At 49.6% G+C, this 17,126-nt stretch overlaps 1 long non-coding RNA gene across 2 annotated transcripts in view; it reads left to right on the top strand.

Annotated features, from left to right (window-relative positions):
* LOC132593912 (uncharacterized) overlaps positions 1-8,516 on the top strand; it is a 40,139-nt gene extending 31,623 nt beyond the window's left edge. For both annotated transcript variants that reach the window (XR_009559991.1, XR_009559990.1), the window contains one exon: positions 7,855-8,516. This is a non-coding gene — a long non-coding RNA (uncharacterized lncRNA). The remainder of the gene's footprint in view (positions 1-7,854) is intronic.
* Positions 8,517-17,126: the final 8,610 nt, after the last annotated feature.

Below are 17,126 nucleotides of genomic sequence, written 5' to 3' on the forward strand. Positions count from 1 at the left end.
TATGTTTTATTCAGCAGACAAAACTGAGGACTTAAGCCTGGGACACAACATCTCAGATAACTCTGAGAGGCTGCTCTGAAGAGGCAAGGGGGGAGAGCCAGGATATATAGGAGTTTTTGCAACAAAGACCAGGTAGTGGGAACATCAAAAGATTACGGTTAATTAAAGAAAACCAGATGTCTCAAGTTAAGGAATTTAGCATTTTTCTATGTATGGGAAGATGCAAAGTCTGGGCTCATTGAAATCATTCCTTTGATCTGCACCTCAGCTGTCTGGGGCTGGTATCTGGTGCTTTCCCATCCTGAGTACCCTCAGAGTGCACCACTGTGGGTGGCTGCAGTGGCTGACTGCTAGATGGGGGGCAAATCCTGCCTCCACCCTGAGATCCTTCAGGGCTCACCATTGGGCAGCCATAATGTGATGGCTTGATGGCTGCAACTCCTTTGTTTACTAATATGGCAGGTGGCATTTTTAGTTTACAAACTGTTATTTATAAACTAGTGAGTTTTATATTATTTTAGAACAGAAGCTATAAGATCTCTGTTCGTATGTATGTATGTACATCATAAATATGGTATTTTTCTACCTTTAGATGGAATTGCCAACATTAATTTGTAAAAGAGCTCTACTTAACTGACTTAAAAATAAGCACTCATATAAATTCAGTATTTGTAAACTGTCAGAAATATAGAAACTAACCCACATGCTTTCAAGTTCACGTGATCTGAGAAAAATCTTTGGTAAATAAAAACTTGTTTAAATGTGTTGGTTTAATTAATACAGGCATGTTTTTAGAGTTATCAACATTAAATACTCTTCTTCTACCTAGATTTACTAAAAGTCAAATAAGCTTATGTTATCTGTTACAAAATTTGTCATCAGGAAAAATAGTTCAGAATAATGGTTGACTTTGTCTAATGTCTCATGACGTTTTCATGAGTAGTCTAAACATAAATTCTAGGAGCAAATAATATATAGAATGATATATATAATTATATACATATATATATCTAATGTAGATGGGATAAGAGTTTATAGTTGAACTTTTTAATGATAATTTTGTGTTATGGTATGTATATATCTTCCAAAATCTTTTTGGTAGCTTAAAACTTTAAAGCTTTGCTAAATTAAATGACAGGATTTCACTGAGTGTCTAGATCATTTCCAAATAAGATAAAATACTGAAACATTAATTTCTAAACAAGTTTAAGTTTACCTACTTTTGACACCTTATTACAGAGACTTATAGACGTTTGGGGTCTATTAATAAACATTAATAAACATGTTTTGTGCCACATTGAAAAAATGTGCTATGAGGAACTATATCTTTCTAGAAATGATTAAATGAATTCATGAATTTGCCAATCTAAAAAATGCTGATGTAACAGTTCACAATTGATTACTTCTTAGTCTTCAATAGAAACTAAAATCTCTAAGGGTTAGGAATTCTAGTTAATATATGTAATTAAAGCTACTAAAGTAATAAGGATAAAAGGAAATGACTGTATATGAAAAGTAGGATGTATATTTTCAGTAAAAGAAGGTATGCAGAAAGGAAATACGTTTTTACTGAGGAAAATGAATGTAATTTTGTCCTAAAGTAAAATGATTGTTCCAGAACAGAAAAAAAGAAAAAGGTAAGGGCTTCCCTGGTGGCGCAGCGGTTGAGAGTCCGCTTGCCGATGCAGGGGACACGGGTTCGTGCCCCGGTCTGGGAAGATCCCACATGCCGCGGAGCGGCTGGGCCCGTGAGCCATGGCCGCTGAGCCTGCGCGTCCGGAGCCTGTGCTCCGCAACGGGAGAGGCCACAGCAGTGAGAGGCCCGCATACTGCAAAAAAAAAAAAAAAAAAAAGAACACCTGGATAATCTCCAACATCCCCCACAAGCCTCCTTAAATAAAAGTATTGCCTAGGGTGAATGCAGCTTTAAGGCAAGAGCTCTGCCCACCCCTCAGAGCCCCGCTCCATGTCAGAATCCTGGAGCAGGGGTACCATCTCAGGGGTGCCCTGCTCCAAAACCCAGGTGCTCCCTCCTCTCCAGAAGGTTTTCAGATTCAACCTTCACAGGCAGAGCCCCAGAACCTGGCCATCCAGGGCTCACTCCTGCGTAGGTGAGGCTGGGGAGAGCGGAGGGGACAGCTGGCTGGTCGGTAAGCCTACAGTGTGTCTCCAGCCATGGCCTCTCTGAGTTGTTCCCTCTTTGTGCTTCCAAAGACGCTCTTGGGGGAAAGAAGGCAGCACACCTCAGTCATCTCTCTTGTTTCCATCCTGGAGAGCAGAGCTGGGGTCCTGGCACTTGCAGTGAACTCTATCTCCACCCCCTCTCCACGGCCTGTGATCAGGGAACATGGGAGCACAGACCACCAGACTCCCCGTCTTCAGGGCTAGGGTCAGGCCGAGGGGAGGTGTGGAGCAGAAGGGATGGGTTTCCGCCTTCACTTCACCATGGGACACAGGTTGAAAATGAGACCGAGTGCAGCTCACTCAGGTGCTGGGCCACCGTGATAAAATCAGAGGTGCTGTTTCTGTTCAGCTGTGGTTTCTGCCCTGCCTGCACCTGGACGGGTCTTCAGCTCCCCACCCTGTTCTGACTTGGGAGAAAGGAGAGACAAGATCCCATCCTGACTCAATCGAAGCCTCTGCGAAAACTCTTGAGTGAGAGTTGCCTGTGGGTCTCGGCTGTCCCTGGAGATTTTAGAAACTAGGGCAGATAAAATGCATAATAATTTCTATGTATGGAGGGACGGGGGATTTATCTTACCTGCACTCTTGTACCTGCTGTCTCATTAAACCTCATCATAACTAGGGTGGAGAAGGGATTATTATCTCACTATCTCCCCTTTAAGGATGAGGAACGGAGGCTCAGAAGGGACAGAACCGTGTCAGGTCACATCAACAGCAGCAGATCCGGCATTAGACCAGGGTCAGAGTGACTCCAGTGCCTGCCTTGTTACCAAAGGCCATCTGCAGTCACTGTCACCTTCATGCTCTCACGTGTTGAGAGAGGTGGGCAGTGTGGGAACCAGGATACCCATTATACAGAAAGGAAAACTGAGATAAGACCACATGGGTGACCTGTCCAAGGTCCTGCAGTTTGTTTGCTGCTGGGCTTATTCCAGGGCCCAGAACTGCAGCTCTTCAGATGAAGATGCTTGCAATGAAGATGAAATCGACAGTATTCACTCATCGTCCCTGGCTCTCAGTCTTTAGATTGCTGAAGAACCACCCAGGGGTGGGTGTGTCTGTTAAAATGCACGATCCCAGGCCTGCCCCAAAGACTCTGACTTAGTCGAGATGGGGATGGAGCCAGGAAATCTGTATTTTATACACAGCATACCCCCTCACCCAGGTGCTTCTAGCAGGTCAAGTCCATGCAGACCACCCTTGGAGAAACACTGGTTTAGGGTGTTCCAGACCCCATACTTAGTTCTATATGGACATTTTATAGCCTAGTGTTTAAGATCTAAGATTCTAGGTTCATCCAATTTGGACTCAAGGACCAGCTCTTCCACTCACCAGCTTGAACCCAGGGAAAGTCATCTAACTGCTCTATGTCCAGTGTCCCCACCTGAAAGTGGGGATAGTAATAGTACCTCCCTCATAAGGTCCTTGCAAGGAAGGCTGAGCACTTAGAACAGTGCCTGCACAGAGCGAAGCTTGATGATGGTAATCCTCAAACGGCCCTGCAGTGTAGATATCCTACGCCCACTCTACAGACGAGGAGCTATGGGCACAGAGATGAAGTAAGTTGTATAAGGACACACAGCCAGTGAGTGACAGAGCTGGGACTCAAGGAACACAGTGCTCCTAACTGCTATGTGACCCTGCCCTGATAGCACAAACTCCCTGGCCCTGCCCTTTGCACCCACACCCACAGGGCACTGACACACAAGAGGGAGTCAGGAGAGGCCCCCCAAGGGCTAGGCAGGGATTTGCTACAAAGGGCTAGGGATCTGCACTGTGATTCTCCAACTGGTGCTGTCCAGAGGCTCCAAATTGCATCCCTTTTTGCCACAGATACTTTAAATATTACTGGATCTGTTGTATCATAAGGCCAAAGGGATAGAGCAACATGCACGGTAGCCTAGAATTACTGAAGAGACTTCTCTTCCTAGGTTCCCACTCAAAAGTGGCAGCTTTATAGATGATCTTGCTGTTAGATGGAAGTGAATCCGTGTGATGCTTTGTGGAATGTCAAGACAGCCAAGACTACATTATGAGTCACAGACTTGCCATACCCCTTAGGCAATATTCTGACAGTATACTGTTGGCCCAGCCAGGTCAAAGAAAACTGCTTCTGGTGGACCTTACAAAACTGGTATAGAGAAAAAGCCATCAGCAAAGCCAATAGTTGTATTCTAATTGCCAGGGGCCATGTCGATTTGCTCTAGCAAAGATAATACATCTGGGAAAACAGCTGCAGTTGGAAAAACTACCTGACTACGTTTACAATAATCCACAGTCATTTTCCGAGATCCATCTAACTTCTGAACAAGTTGATCAGATTAGTTAACACGCCTATTTAAAAGCACCCCTGTTTCTTTCAAGTTTTTTTAAGTTCTTGTGAGAAGAGTTTTGGGGGTTTGTTTGTTTGTTTGCCTGTTTATTTTTTATACAATTTTGAAAAGTTACTTTCCGTTTAGTTATTACAAAATATTGGCTATATTTCCCGTGTTGCGCGATACAGCCTTGAGCCTATCTTGCACCCGATAGTTTGTACCTCCCACTCCCCCACCCCTATACTGCCCCTCCCCCCACTGGTAACCACTAGTTTGTTCTCTTTATCTGTGAGCCTGCTTCCTTCTTTGTTATGTTCACTAGTTTGTTGTATTTTTTGATTCCACATATAAGTGATATCATACAGTATTTGTCTTTCTCTGTCGGACTTATTTCACTTAGCATAATGCCCTCCAAGTCCATCCATGCGGCTGTAGACGGCAAAACTTCATTCTCTTTTGAGGCTGACTAGTATTCCATTGTACATATAGTATACACTGCACCTTCTTCACCCATTCATCTGTTGATGGGTACTCAGGCTGTTTACCTATCTTGGCAATTGTAAATAATGCTTCTGTGAATGTTGGGGTTCATGTGTCTTTTTTAGTTAGTGTTTTGTTTTTGATGGTGGCATTAATCTGCAATCTGCACCACCACCGCCTCCTACAGGGAACGTTATCGCTTTGGGTTTACTACCTTTCTAGGGAGGGAAAGTTCCAGAACTTCTTCTTAACCCTTCCTGGGCCAGAGAACCAAAGTGGGAATTCTACCAGTTGTTATGTATGTCTATTCCAATTATACTTTTGGAAACTAGGGAAATAACAGACTTGGCCCACTGTGAGATGAACTTGAAATAAGACCCCATCTATCACCTGGAGGTTGTAAATCCCCACTTTGACTAGTGGAGCACAGTGACATGTTGGGTCCCCAGGATTTAAAATCAATTCATAGCCAGTATCTGAAATTCCTAAAAGGCCTGAGTCTTTCCTTTTCTCCAGTGGACAGTCACTCTAGTACAGGGATTGGCAAGCCACGTCCTGTGTGTCAAGTCTGGCCCATGGCCTATCTTTGTATGGCCCATGAGCTAAAAATAGTTTTACATCTGTAAAGGGTTGTTTAAAAAAATAGCATCTTTGCCGGTCCATATCCTGAGACCTGTTCCAGTACCGATTCTATATCAATCAGGACCTAGACAGAAAATAGGATCACAGAATTTTATCAGGAAAATTTAATGTAAAGAATGAATGGCTAGTAATGGGATGAACTGCTAAGAAGTGAAGAGAACTCTAACAGAAATAGCTGATCTATGGAGTTGAGGCAGGGTACTCAAGGAGTAAACTAATTTGAAAGAACCACTCCTCCCGCACCCCCCAGTGCTGTGGTTCAGACTTCATTGGAGAGGGTGTGGCTGGAGCCACTGAAGTTTGGTGAAGAGTTTGCTGAGGCCCCACAGGCTGAGGCTGGCAGAAAACAGCCCACAGCAGGACCAAACCAAGTCGCCAGGCATCTGCTCCCTGCGGCACCAGTGAACCTCACTGGGAAACCCACACCCTCTGCAAGATGGAGAAAATGATGGTGCCAGACACCGTTGTTGTGAGGATTCAGCAATTCAAAACATGTGAAAGGCTCAGAAGAATGGTGTTTCTCTCAGTGTGGGTAAGCCCTCCGTAAATGTTTGCTATCACTATTTTTGTCATCACCCTTATTACCACTCTCCCCAGGGGGAGGAAACTCAGCCTGCTGAAGGCCACGGCAGGACACTGGACTCCAAGCCCCAGCCCATCTGGTGTCAAAGACCATGTTCTTTTCACTTGCACCAAGTAAGAAGCTCCTGGTCCAGTCTCAGTATTATATAGATAAACGGGGAATCTGAGGTCCAGAGAGTGGAAGGCACATGCCTGGAGTCACAGAGCGAGAGGGGCCCGATCCGGCCCAGGCCCCCCTCTCAGCCGTCTCTGGGCAGAATCCTGGAGACAACAGCAATCCCAGTCACCTGTGTGAATGTGACCCCACTCTGCTAACTTTCCCCTCCCCCTCCTCGTCTAATATTGATTTAACCTGTGGTTTTATGGTTAATCAGCTCGTAGTAAATCTCTGCTTTAATCTCCCACCGGGCCAGCCAGGCTGTCTTTTTATTAGGAAATAAATAGTGCAGGTACTTTGTGCCACACCGCGGCCAATACAGGGAGCTTGCTGGTGGGAGGAGAGGCCGTGGAGCCTGGAGGAGCCTTGAGGCCCTGTAGACAAAAATAGGTGTGAGAATAATTCCAAGACGATGGGTGTGTGGGCATGGTTTATGCAAGACACAAAAGCTGAGATAAAATTGGCTTCTGCTCCAAAGTTCTAGGTAAGATTTTAAATGAAAGGATCAGCTGAGGGATAAGTCCCCACACTGCTGCTTCCATGCTGTGCCTTCTGAGTCCAGCCTGGCCCTCTCTGGGCCCCTGGGAACCCGAGGAGGGGGTTTGGGAACTGTCACTCAGGGGTAATCCACCCACTCGGCGTGGTGAGAGTGAGCCGACAAGGGCCAGCTCAGAAGGGAGCTCCCCCCACAGACCTCTGAGGAGCCCTGGGGTCAGCCCTGCCCCACCCAGCTTCCTGTCTCTCTGACGCTCTGAACAGAAAGAGCACTGGACAGGAAGTCGGAAGCCTGAGGTCTGGCAACCAAAAAAAAGCAGGAGGCTGCAAGTAAGAAAAGAGCTTAGGAATTCCCTGGTGGTGCAGTGGTTAAGAATCTGTCTGCCAAGGCAGGCGAGCCACAACTACTGAAGCCCGTGTGCCACAGCTACTGAAGCCCACGTGCCTAGAGCCCGTGCTCCGCAACAAGAGAAGCCACCGCAATGAGAAGCCGGTGCTCCTCAACGAAGGGTAGCCCCTGCTCGCTGCAACTAGAGAAAGCCCACGCGCAGCAACGAAGACCCAACGCAGCCAATAATTAATTAATTAATTAAAATATATATATATATATTAACCATCTAAAAACAAAAAGAAAAGAAAAGAGTTTATTTAGAGTCTTAAGAACTGCAAATTGGGAGACAGAGATTGAGTTAAAACTGAAAGAATGTTCTGGGGAAGAGAGAGTCAAGGGCTTATTAAGGAAAATGCCACAAGGCTGTACTCTGACACAAGAAAAGAAATATTTGTCCTTAAGTGAGGGCTGTCACGAGTTGTTTTAGGGTAAGGGCCCCCTAATTTTCTTGAGTTTCTGGATGCCTTCGTTAGGAGGATAAGTGGTCAAAAGGTCAGATTCCCTCCAGACTGAGCCGTGCATAGGTCACACTTCCTCAATGGTCTCCTGGCTTCATTTTAGAGAATTCTCTTAGCAATACTAACTCCATTTTTATTTTTCTTTCACAGGTCTCAGCCCAGCCTGTATGACGATTTGCTGCGAAACCTCGGACAAGGGTCTTCCTCTTTGGAGCCTGAGATACTGTGATTTATAAGAAATATATATTTAGCCTTCATGCACTGTTTCTGGCACAGAGCTCCTAAAACTCTTGGAATTTCCTAAGCTTTGAGAGCAATAAAGGTGCCTTTTGTTGTATGAAGGAGGTGACTTCTGGAAAGCACCTAGGTTAACCTCAGAACGAGGACTGGTTGCCAGGGGAACCAACCAGGCGACTGGAGGGTTAGAATTTTCAGTCCCTCCCCTCCCCCAGCCCCCACCAACCTCTAGGGAGGGGAAAGGGGCTAGACTTTCAGTTCAATCACCAATGGCCAATGATGTAATCCACCGTTCCTATGTAATGAAGTCTCTTCCCACGCACCTTGCCCTGTGTATCTCTTCTATCTGGCCATTCCTGAGTTATATCTGTTTACAATAATCGGGTAATCTAGTGAATAAAATGTTTCTCTGGGTCCTGTGAGCTGCTCTAACAAATTAATTAAGTCTGAGGAGGGGGTCTTGGCTCCCATCTATAGGCGGTTGGTCAGAAGCACAGGTGACAACCTGGACTTGCAATTGGCATCTGAAGTGAGGTGGGCAGGGAGTCGTAAGCACGAACCCTTCACCTGTGGGATCTGATGCTATTTCCAGGGAGATAGTGTCGGAACTGAGTTAATTGCTTGGTGGTATGGAAAAAAGCACTCACATCGGATATCTCGTCTTTAAAACGAGGGACATGCTGGACCCCAGTGTTCTTTCCAGTGACCCAGCCGCTGGAAAGCCGCTGGGAGCCGCTGCAGGCTGGTCCACTCGATGGGAGGAAGGTGTGCGGACTGGACGGGGCCCCTCTGCCCGGCTACCTGCCGCCTCTTCTCTGTGCCCCTCCGCCTCCCTCCCTCATCCCTGGGGGCCCCGTCTGGCACCATCCTCATCCCTGCTCCCCAGATGCAATGGGAACATTTCAGCAAGGCTCAGTAGGATGCAGAGAACTGAGTCTGTCCCTCCAGATGGTGATGTCCTCTCCTGCTCCAAGCCCTAAACTTAGACGTGTTAGAGATGAAAACCAGAAGCTCTAGCTGCTGCTTCCTGTAGCTGTCATCCCACAACCTGTGCTTCAGAAAGCGGTGCCACAGAAGAATTGGAAGCAGGGTCTGGAAGAGCTCTCTGCACTCCCACGGCAGCTTTACACACAACAGCCCAAACGCAGCCCGACTGGCCACTGGCCGGCGAATGGATGAGCAAAACGTGGTCTATCCCTACGGTGGAATATCATTCAGCCTTAAAAAGGAAGGAAAACCTGACACATGCTACAACACGGATGAACCTTGAGGACATTATGCTGAGAAAGATAAGCCAGTCGCAGAAAGACAAACGCTGTATGATTCCACTTAGATGAGATACTTCAAGTAGTCAAATCATAGAGACAGAAAGTAGAACGGGGTCACCAGCGGCTGCGGGGAGGGAGGAATGGGGAGATGTCATTTAATGGGGATGGAGTTTCAGTTTTACAAGATAGAGTTGTGGGGATGGATGGTGGTAAGGGGTGCACAACATTAAGAATGCATTTAATACCACTGAACTATACACTTAAAATGATTAATATGGTAAATTCTACATTATGTGTATTTTGCAACAATAAAAAAATTCAAAGATAAAAAAACAGTGCCAGATAATAATAACAACAACTGTTGATTAGTGGGCATTTACCACCTAAGTACTGGGCACTCTTTAAGTAATTCACAAGCAGGAATTTATATACTGCTCCCAACAAGCCTGTGAAAAAGAAACCATTACCCCCATTTTACAGATGAGGAAACTGAGGCAGAAAGAAGCTAGGTAACTTGTCCAAGGTCATAGGGCTAGTAATGGCCAAGCCAGACCTGGACCAGACACTCTGGCTCTCGACTCCTCATGGTGACACATGTGATAGCCCTTATTAGCCCTGATCTGGGTTTTCTGTGCATTTGCCCGCTGAGACCCCAGAAGGAGGCTCAGGGGAAGCTGGGGGGAATCAGCTGTGGATTCCACAGGAGGACGAGGACTGTCCCCCATCAGCCACTTCCCCACAGTCCCCAGAGCCACCCAGAGCATCCCTATGGAGAGTGAACCACACTCAGCCCGGCCTCTGGAGCCCCCAGTCCTGCAGCATGCGGAGCAGCAAGCACCTGGCCCTGGGGAGTCTGATGACTGCTGGCTCATGCATGGGTGGGGAAGCAGGTTCTGCATCAGGCGGTGCTGTACCAGGAGCAGCTTGAAGACTCCATGAGCCTGAGAAGGAAAGTCACTGAGGGATTCAGAGATTTCCTGCTCTTAGTAAAGGGAGTGAGCAGGGCTTCCTGGATAAGAGAAAGTTCCAGAGCTTGGTCACCTTCCAGGAGGCTGGAGGCAGCTCTGGCTGAGCCCAGGGAAGTCAGATGTCAATGCTTCATCTTCTTGTCTTCAGGAAGGTTATCAGCCCCGGAGCTGGTCACCACTGCCTTCAGGAAGTAACCACAGCAGGGACCGGCTTCCTTCCATGTGCTGGCCAGTACCTCCCTGCTTCCCACCCAGACCTTCCCAACGCGCTTTGCAGATTATCACCATCTTAAAAAATCAAAAAGACAGAGTTTATTTCAGAGCTGTCACGGGGCAGAAGGGAAAGAGGAAGGCCTGGGGTCAGGCAAGTCTAGGTCACTTTCTAGTGGAATGAACCTGTGAACTCAAACAATTCACATCCCACCTCTGAGCCTTCTTTTCTTTGGCTGCAAATGGGAACAAGGACCCGACCTCATTGGCCACGTGAGGATGAAACGCGATCACGGCCGGTGGGGGTTGATACACTCTTCCATCACCTCTTTGCTCTTGACGGAATGTCTTTTCGTGACCTGGGAAGGGAAGAGGTACCAGCCAGTGAAAAGGAAGAAGAAAACATTTAAAATTAAAACATTGAGCATGCCTAATCTTTGAAAACCAAACCTTTCCGCCAGGTTCAGGCGGGGACCCTCCTGCTGGGTCCTGGCTCTCTGCCCCCTTCTCCCCACACTCAGAGGTTCCAGCTTTGCTTCTGTGCCTGGACCGGAGCCAGATACCGGAGCGCTACCAGCCACTGAGCCGCTGCCCAGAGAAGGGCCAGGCGCCCAGGCAGCGGGAAGGAGCCGGGAGAGAGGCCAGAAGCCAGCGGGGAAGAGTGTGTGTGCGTGAGACAGAGACAGAAAGATGAAAGAGAGAGTGAGAGAGAAGACAGCACACAGAGGCAGAGACAGAATGAGAAAGAGACAAAGAAGGAAAATTAACTGTGAATCCCTGTCTTTGCCTGGCACCCTCCCTCCTCCCCGACCCATTTTCTGCCCCATCATCACTCCACCACCACCCTAACCGCCCCCCAGCTCTGGTAACTCAGCCCCCCTTCTGTAAGTAGGGGTGATCACAGCACCGCCCCTGCGGTCCTGTGAACCATCGCACGATAGGTGTTCGGTAAACGTGGCTCTTACAATGCCCCTCGTTCAGGGAAAGGTTTATCGGGTAGAATCTGGGCTGTGCTTCCAAGGGAAGCATCCAGAGGAAGCAGGACCCTTCGGATGCAGCCATCGCCTCATCCAGAAAGCCAGGGCTGCTTTCAGTTGTTTACTTCCCGTAAACGTGTTGATGTTTCATTCATGAAATATGGTTTTCCTGAGGCCTCTTGAAATACAGAAGCTGGAGTGAAGAATTTAATGAGAACTCGGGGCTGTGCTCCCTAAACAGCACTAAGGACACCACTCCCAGGGAGCTGTGTCTGCTCTCAGAGCACGAGTCCTCATCCTAATTCTGCAGATTAAGTGGGGGGAAGGCTGGGGGACAACCTTCAGCTACAGGATGGAGCAGGGGTCATGGACCCATTGCACAGGGAGGCAGAGTGGAGTCACCTCAGCATACATAAACACACATAGTAGCTGGAATGGGGATGATAGTTCAGACTTTTCAAAGCACCTAGGAGGTGCACAACGAAGATTGACAGAATGAATGACGGACATCCCATTCGCAGGTTTGACTCGGGTCCCAGAATGCCCCTGCAGATGGGGGAGGGCAACTGCCATTATCTCATCTTTCTTGACAAAGAAGCAAAGGGTCAGAAAGGTCAAGCTACCTGCCCAGGGGCACACAGCAGCAGCTGGTCCTCTTGGCTCCTGGGGAGGACTGAATCCACCTCTCCTTTGACAGACAGGGGAGCTCAGGCTGAAAGAGTGACAGTGGTGAGTGCAAGGGCAGCAGCAAGGGGAGTGCCAGGGCTGGTCAGGACTCATACCCAGAATTTCTCTGACCCAGCTCCCACCCAGAGGCTGTGATGGCCCTCGGCCCCGCCCCTCCCCGACCTCAGCCTTGGGAGCCAAATGTCTGGCGCTCACCAGGCCACTGGAGCTATGCACCCCATTCAGCTCTCTACAGCCTCCAGGGAGATGTTCCCCTGTGTCCTCCCTACCAGAAGGTCAGGGGAAAGGGGACCTCCCCGTAGATGTTCTGCATCATCCCAGGAAGTGGGCTGTGGTTGCCAAGTCCAGTACAAATACCTCTGAGGGCACTGCCACCCGGCCTCATGACCGGGCCTTGCTTACACACCTCCTGTGATGGGACACTCACTCTCTAAGTCACCCACCACAGGGAGGCAGCCCTGACTGTTAGAAAGCCTTTCCCTAGACTAACCTGAAAGCTGTCCCTGTAGCCTTACTCTTCCATCCCAGGCACAACTGCTGGGCCACCCAGCCTGAATCCCCTTTTCCCATGGCGGCGCTCTAAATATTTGAAGGAATGATCATGGCGGTTCCTTCATTCATGAAATATTTACTGGAAGATAGCCATGGTGGCTTTTATCATCCATCCATTCATTCATTCATCCTACCCTGGGCTGGCTTCCAAGGATGCAGCTGTGACACAGCCACGGTCTCTGCCCCCAGCATAGTGGGCGAGGCAGGTGAATGGACCAGCAGTGACACAAAATGTCTAAGTGCTATGATGGGGGGTGGTGAGGCAAATGGCTGTGGAGCCCAGAGAAGGCGCCTTTGGGAAGGGAGGTGGAGGTGAAGGGAGCAAGTTTCAAGCGGAGGGAGCAGGAAGTTCCGAAGTGGAGAGAGACTCCACAGCACGCTGGGGACTGAAAAAGAGAAGGGAGAAGGCCGGGGGGCAAGGGAGGGGCGGGGTGATCAGCACAGCACCGAAGCCATGCTGCCCACAGCACCCTGCACCCCTGCTCCCTACCTCAGTTACCCACATGTCCTGGATGGTCCAAGAGGCCAGAGTCCACCTCACCTTGGTGTTCAGGTAAACATGAAACTCAAGGACACAGGAGCCAGGAGCAAAGTAGAGAAAAGGCCACGAGGATCTCCCTAGTCTGGGCCCAGGGTAGGGCCCCAGGCCAGGCAAGAGGACAGAGTGACCCACTTTGCTACCCCGGAGTAAGAGCCCGGCCCTGGCCAGGTTCCCCACGTGCAGCGTGGGGTCTGGACCTCACTACAGTCCAGCAGAGCGGAATCACTAACCCACCTGCCGAGGAGTTCGGTGAGGCACGTTCATTCACATCCCACAATCCCATGGGGAGGGGCTTACTGGCCCTGCATGGGGGCTCCGTGACTCATCCAGGCTCACACAGGTCTCTGGCCCCAGTGCTCAGCCTGTGCCCAGCCCCCTCTGGGGCGGTAAACAGGAGGCCAAGATGGGAGCGACAGGACAGCCCTGTCCAGGTAAAGGTCCCTGTGGTCAGACAGGAGGCAGCCTTGGCTCTGCCCTGGTCTCAGGCTCAGGCCCAGGCCCTGGTCAGGCCTGCCCAAGGCTTGATCTCTGGGGGCTGGGGTCACTGGGGTTAAGGTCTCTGCCCAGGGTCAGACAGACCCAGGTTAGAGTCCTGCCCCAGGGACTCAATGGCTGATCCTCTACTGCCTGTGGTCTCCAGTGTGCTGGGAGTTTTGGGGGGGGGGGGCGGGGGGTGGTGCTTGCTGTGGGATGGTTGCTCCCTGGAGGCCTAGAGGGGTAGACGGGCTCTGGAGTCAGATGCACCAGTTCACAACTTGGCTCTGACCCTGAGCGGCCATGTCCTGGGCAAGCCACGTAACCTCTTGCGCCTCAATGTCCTCATCTGTAAAATGGGGAGATAACGGTACCCCTCATAGGCTGGTTGTGAGGGGTCAGTTACCCACGGGACGGGCATTCAGCAGAGTCAGAGCCCCATCGATGTCAGATGTGATTCCCTGGCAGCCCTGAGGATGTCATCAACAGAGAAAGCCCTGGGGTGACAAATCTGGAAGTGAAGCTCTGACATTCACTCCCTTCCACACTATGTGATCCTCCCCATGGCTTTGACCCTTTATATGTAAAAGGAAGATTGTGACGCCCATTTCATAGGACTGTGGTGGGGATGAAATGGCAGTGTGAGAGCCCCTCCCCCACCCCGATGCCTGGCACCAGGGAGGGCCCAGGGAATGAGGTTGCCCCCCCTGCCCATGGAACTTGCCCCAGGCATTGCTGCTTGAGGGGCCTGGAGCTAGGCCTGTTTGGAAGGTATCTGGTGGGTCGGCTGGTTGATAATCCTATAAGCTGACACCCAGCTCACTACCTGTACCAGGTAGAGAGCAAAGTGCTTCACACAGCTATTATCCCCCTGAACCCTCCTAATACAACTGCTGATGCCCCCATTTTACAGATGAGCAGGTCAGAGGTGAGCAGTGACTTGCCCAAGGCCCCACAGGTGGCAAATTGTGGAGCCCAATTAGAACCCAGCCAGCCTCCCCGAAGAGCCTGTTCTCTCAGCCACCCACCCTCCTCGCCAGCAGTAGCAGAGATGAACAACCAGAAGGTGACAGTCCTGTCTGTGATGATGGTGCCTGAGGAGACAGAACCCTCTACTTTCCCTGCAGGAGACCCCATGACTCAGCAGGAGGGGGCTCGCCATCTGGCCCCGCACACGGATTCACTGTCTAGGGCAGATCTGCCCGGGACACCGTCTCCCACTGTTTTATTTTATCTATTGAGCTGAGCAGGCCTGCAGAACAGAAGGTGGGCACAGCATTGCCAGCATCCCTACGAGACGGGAATGGAGGAGGAACGGAGGAGGGATGCGCTCCGCAGTCAGCGCTGGATGTTGAGGACGCCCACCTGGTATCAACTGAAGAAAACATACAACGTGAGAGCTGTTAGTTTCAGTTTTATTCAGGGATCTTACTGGGGACTACAGCCTGGGAGACGGCCTCTCAGAGAGCTCTGAGGAACCGCCCCAAAGAGGCAGGGGGAGAGGCCAGTATATATGTGATTTTAGCTAAGAAGTAAGTGCAATCCAGCATACATCTCGGTAGAAGGTCACTGCTAGTCACGAGGAACAGATATCTCAGCTAAGGATTTTAGTGCTTTTCTCAGTATGGGAAGATGCAAGAATCTGGGTTCATAAAAAATTCTTCCTGAAATGTATCTATCTAAGGGCCTGTCTTGACTATTTTTCCAAAGCACAGAGCACCTCATCCTGTTCTTTGTCTTGAATTCCGTTCAGGGTGTCCTGTAGGTCAGCGACGGCAGTGGCTAATGAGTTGAGCCTTGTAGAACTGGGGGGCGGGTAATTTTGTTTTACACCAGGCCCCCTCCTTTGGTGACTTCCCCCACCCCTTGGCAGCTCAGTGACCTTGTTCCTTCTCCCACTCATACTCTGCACCCAGGAACAAATCCACTCTCAGTGTGAATGTGGACAGAGGAGAGATGACCATTATTAGGGCTCACAGAGAGTTCTCCCACTTCATGGGAAGGGGCTTGTGGTGACAAAGAGACAAGCTTTGGGGTATATTGGTCTCAAGTCACTCAACCATTTGGGATCAGTGTTCTTGTCTATAAAATGGGACGATATGTATTGATAATTCTTGAAGCTAATTGAGGGATTCATGGGGATTTATTCCACTACTTCTTCCACTTTGTGTATGTTTGAAATTTTCCATAGTAAAAAAGTATTTAAAAAATGGGATGATAAATCCCACCTTTGGAAGAGGAAGTAGGATAATACCACATGCAGAGAGCTCAGTGCTGGGCAAGCCTATAGCAAATGCTCAGTGAGTACTAGCTGTTACTGTTATCATTAAAATAAAAACCATCCAGTCCAAGCCCCTGTAACTGTATGCGGAGAGAAACTGAGGCCCAGAGAAAACAAGAGATGGGTTCCAGGTTCCAAAGTTGTGAACGGGGGCGGCCAGAAGGAAGACCCAGGTCCTCAAGGCCTGCATCCCTCACCCTGATACGTCTCAGCCCTGCTGGGGATTTCTGGGTGTCCTCAGAGAAGCCAGCAAACCTCCGGCTTCAAAGGGTAATTTTCAAAGAGAGGAAACACTCCCTGTCTCTGATATTAAACACAGAACCAGGTCAGTGCCCTAAAGGGGCCCCTGGATTGGGAAGAGGCTTTTGGGGAGGGAGCTCAGACACCCATTGAGCACCTACTGCATGCCAGGCATGGTGCCAGGCACTTAAGTCAGACAAGGCTGTGCTCAGATCCCAGCTCTGCTGCTGATTTGCTATGGCCTTGAGCAATTCCTTTACCACTCTGAGCCTCAGTTTTCTCATCTGTGATATGGGAAAATAAGAGCCACTCTCTGGGAGGGTGAGAGGAATAAATGTAATAATTTACATGGGGCACCTGGCACACAGAGGGAGCTCACACACTCTAGCTCTCTTCCCCTCAGCACTGACTAGACTGGTGACCTGGTTGACCCCTGCCCCCCTGGCTCCACCCCCTCCTCTGCTGGAAACAGCCTCAGAGCTTTGCACTCCTCCCCTGCACAGCAGCCCAGGGTCCAAAACACCACGTTTTCTCTGTCTGCTCCTTACAGACCAACAAAGGCTCATCCTGAGGGCCAGGCTGGGGGCACAGTGGGTGCGGAGGCAGGAAGGGGGAGGGGGGGTTGCTCTTTGAGAAACAGTCAGAGGAGGGGCCAGTAAGCATGACGGGGAACAAAGAAAATCTACCCTTCACTGATTCAAGACCGGATGATGGTGGTGAGGATGATGATGGTGATGGTAGTGGTGATGGTGGTTGTGGTGAGGGTGATGGTGATGCGGGTAGTGGTGGTGGTGCTGCTGAGGTGATGATGGTGATGGTGGTGAGGATGATGGCGGTGGTGAGGTGCTGATGGTGATGGTAGTGGTGATGGTGGTGATGGTAGTGGTGATGGTTGTGGTGAGGATGATGGTGAGGATGGTGGTGGTGGTGGTGCTGAGGTGATGATGGTGATTCTTACAGTGCAGATAATAGTGAGGATGTGACTGT

Source organism: Globicephala melas, chromosome 1 (genome assembly GCF_963455315.2).
Source record: "Globicephala melas chromosome 1, mGloMel1.2, whole genome shotgun sequence".
Classification (NCBI taxonomy): Eukaryota; Metazoa; Chordata; class Mammalia; order Artiodactyla; family Delphinidae; genus Globicephala; species Globicephala melas.